Raw genomic sequence first — 4,369 nt, forward strand, 5'->3', positions numbered from 1 at the left:
AGTACTGAGTTGCTAAAGGAAAATATGATCTAGTCTCTGTACTCAGGGACCTTATTATTTAGCACATGATTGCTTGGACTCACACATACCTACCCATGCATATATGTATCCATACGCACACATATACATATCCCCAAAGTGTTTTATCTGCCAAATAATTACCTTGCCTATCTTATTTATAATCTTGTGGTCAGAGTGTAAAGAGAATTTCCAGCATTAGGACCGGAAAGTAACTGAGATATCTTTCACCAGACATGAAGATTATCCCAAAGCAAATGTGAAGTACAAGCTCTTCTCTTTGTCCTGTCCTGGACTCATACTTGCTTGAAGTCTTAGGAATTCCCCTATTTACCAGAATTTCAATGCTCCTCTCTTTCCTTTGAAATAGACTTTCTCCCCTCCCAGGTGCTCTATTTTATGACTTAAAGCAATTAATCTTTTGCTCCCTGCTTTTTTAACTTAGTTTTAAATACTCTTCTCAAACATTTCAGCATAAATAAGTTTATCTCGCAATAGATCAAAATAAAATTTTATCCAGGATATACAGTAGCCAGTATAAAACAAACCGTATTAAACCTATTGAGTCGAAAAACATCTTAGGGTTATAAATCTTTAGCTATTCAGGTTTCAAACTTATTGTAGATGTTAAATAGCCTGTAATGACCCTCTCTGAGTATGGACATGACAGACAGAATCTGTGATGGTTAATTTCATGTGGCAATTTGACTGGGTTGTGCTGTCCTGTTGTTTAGTAAAGCAAGCACTGTACTGACTGCTACTGTGATGGTCTTCCATGGATTTAATTAATTGGTCAGTTGATGGCATCTAAGGCTGATTGCATCTACAATCAATGGAGGAGATAATCTTCAGCATGAAGGAGTCTCCTCATCAAATCAGTTGTTGGCCTTAAATGGAGAACTAAGACTTCAGCAGTCAGAAAGAAGAATTTCTATCTCCACTTCAGATAGCCAGAAATCAACTTCACTTTCATTGAGATTCCAACTTGCACCCTGCACTATGGAATTTGGACTTGCTGATTCCTACAGTCATGTGAGCAAATTTGCATAATAAATCTCTTGATAGTGACATGTATTATACACATATATGAATTTATATATACACATATAAATATAAATAAAATAGCATTTGTTTTAAAAGCAAGGTGCTTGGATTATTTAGAAAATAAGAATATTTAGAAAATTAGTGTGACCCACTACTTTTTTATATTAAATTATGATTGTTTTTCACATTTCTTTGGCATTTGTTAGTTGGGAGGAGAAACCAAAGCACTTTTGGAAATATCATCATAAAAAGTGAATCATTTGACCCCCAAAAATGCAACTACCTCTGAATTGTGAAGAGGCAGGTGATCAGCAACTTCTTATGGGATTCACTGCAGTTTAATTTGTGGAATATAAGGCATGTTTATACAGCAATGGAAACCTTTCTAGGAACTTCCCAAGAAGAACACTACAGCATATATAACTAAAGATTCTGAGAAATGGGAGATGAAATATCCTATCCTCTCACTACCCAGGAGTTTATAGGTAAGGGGAGGTCCCTGAGATATGAGAAAACACTTGTCTTCAACATGCATTTTACATAGCAGTCTTTATGCATTTCTCTAGCTCAGATAAATTATTTTCCCAAATTTTAATAAATATCTTTGGAGATATATTTATCTTGTTCCTATCAGAGTTCTCTGTATGGTCTTTTGGCTTCTTTTTGCTTCTTGATCTTGTTTGTTCACTCCAGAGTTCTAAATATGAATTCTTTTCTCCCCAGAAATACAAAACTAGGTCATATCTTGTGGTGAAATCATTCTGCAAATTCCTGGGATTCTGTCATACCAATGACTTTGTGTGTTTCTCTGTGGCCAAGGCACATTATTTTAGCATCAAATAAAGGGAGAGAGAAAGGAGTATCCAGCTGATGGCACAGAAAGAGGAGACACACAGGGAAGCCTTTGAGTTCAGTAGCTGTAAGTGACTCTGCCTTTTGATCTCCGAGTCTGTCACTTCGATATCCCCTGTGGTTTTGGCAATGTCATTCTCAATCATACAGGAGTATGTGTTGTTGATTGTGCACTGTAGAGCACAGACACCACCTTCATCTTCACTATTCTCAGAGTTCAGCTCAAAACTGGTGTTGGAGACTTCCAAGAAGTTGGCTCCCTGGTCAACTCGGGATGCCCAGACCACTGTGGGCTGGGGGAACCATCAGGGAGCCTCACACCACAAGCTCTCTGAACTGGCATTATAGTCCACATTCACCTCTGAGATGCTGAAGGCTCTGGTTTTATACTCCAGGTTTGCATGCCCCTTGCCCTTTTAGGTGATGATATAACATTTGTAGGTGCCAGCATCTGTGAGTTTCATGGTTTTCAGCCTCAGAGGGGACTTGTCAACTACCACTTGATCAATAAACACTGCTCTCTGGCCCTTGAATATTTCATCCTGGTCTGACAGGTTATCTTTGCCTTCTTTGAACTCATGGACCAACCCCCTAACACCTTCATTCAGCCACTGTATCACAGTATCAGAAAGTTTGATGTCACGTTCAAAAGTGCAGCTCAGTGTTCCATTGTCTCCAATGTTCCCAGCTGAGATGAGAGTAGTGACTGTGATGGAGTGTCTCCCTGAAATACCAAAACCAGTGATGACTGCAGCTGCTCCAGCCAGAATTATTATGATGCTAATGATGAGATATCCCACGGTTGCAGCTGGCTGTGGAATATGAATTGCGTGAAAAAGAGTATTACCAGGGATTTAAAAAATTTTTTTTATTCTGTTTACCATATATATATAATCTAACATTTTCCCTTTTAATCACATTCAGATATATATATCAGTGCTATTAATTACATTCACAGTATTGTGCTACCACCACCACCATTCATTATTGAAACATTCCCATCATTCCAAAGAGGAACCCTGCACATTTTAAGCCTTTACTTTCCATTCCCTATCCCAACCCTGTTTCCTGGTATCCTATATTCTAGATACTTACTCTGTGAGTTTGTGTATTGTAATTATTTCAAATCAGTGAGAGCATACAATATTTGTCCTTTTGTGCCTGGCTTATTTCACTCATCATGATGTCTTCAAAGTTCATCTATGTTGTTGCATGTATCAGGACTTCATTCTCTTTCACAGTTGAATAATATTACATTGTATGTATATACCACATTTTGTTTATCCATTCACCAGTTGATGGACACTTGGGTTGCTTCCATCTTTTGGCAATTGTGACTAATGCTGCTATAAACATTGGTGTGCAAATATCTGTTTGATATTTTGGGTACATACCTACAAGTGGGATTGCCAAGTCATACAGTAGTTCTATAGCCTTCAGCGGAATTTCCAAACTGTCTTCCACAGCAGCTGCACTATTTTTTACCTTGCCACCAGCAAAGAATGAGTGTTTCTATTTCTTGGCATCCTCTCCAACACTTGCTATTTTTTATTTATTTATTTTTAATAGTATCTGTTCTAGTCTGCCAGATTGCCAAAATCAGATACATAAAATGTGTTGGCTTTTAGTAATGGGAATTTATTAGCCTACAAGCTTACAGTTCTGAGGCTGTGAAAATGTCCAAATCAAGGCATCATCAGTACAATACCTTCTTCATGAAGACGAGTTGACAGCAATCCTGGACTCCTCTGTCACATGGCAAGGCACATGGCAGCATCTGCTGGTCTTTCCCTTCTCTTCCAGGTTTCATTGCTTTCAGCTTCTTGATTCTGTGACTTTCTGTCCATATGTCTAAATTTCATCTCTTGTAAAGGACTCCAGTAAGAAGATTAAAACCCATGCTGAATGAGATGGGTCACATCTTAAGATCCTAATCATCAAAAAGAACCTACTTAAAATGGCTCCACACCCACAGAAATGGAATAACTTTAAGAACATTCTTTTCAGAGGTATATATCACTTTACAACTTCCATAACCATTCTAATGGGTGTGAAATGATATCTCATTGTGGTTTTGATTTGCATTTCCCTGATGGCTAATGATGTTAAGCATCTTTTTATGCACTTTCTGGAAATTTGTGTATCTGCTTGGAGAGATGTCTATTGAAGTCTTTTGCTTATATTTAAATGGGGCTGTTTGTTTATTGTTAAGTTGAAGAATTTCTTTATATATTCTGGATATTAAACCTTTGTCAGATATGTGGCTTCCAAATATTTTCTCCTGTTGTGTAGGTTTCCATTTTAGTTTCATGACAAAGTCCTTTTAGGCACAAAAGATTTTAATTTTGATGAGGTATCATTTATCTACTTTTTATTTTTTGCTTGTGTGTTGGGTGAAAAATCTAAGAAGCCATTGGCTAACACAGGTCCCAAAGATGCTTCCATACTGCCTTCA

The 4,369-nt window shown here is 37.5% G+C and overlaps 1 pseudogene; it reads right to left on the reverse strand.

The window, feature by feature from the left end:
* Positions 1–1,886: 1,886 nt before the first annotated feature.
* Positions 1,887–3,631, reverse strand: LOC119532831 (annotated as a pseudogene).
* Between the last annotated feature and the right edge of the window lie 738 nt (positions 3,632–4,369).

The sequence above is a fragment of the Choloepus didactylus genome, chromosome 4, assembly GCF_015220235.1.
Source record: "Choloepus didactylus isolate mChoDid1 chromosome 4, mChoDid1.pri, whole genome shotgun sequence".
NCBI lineage: Eukaryota > Metazoa > Chordata > Mammalia > Pilosa > Megalonychidae > Choloepus > Choloepus didactylus.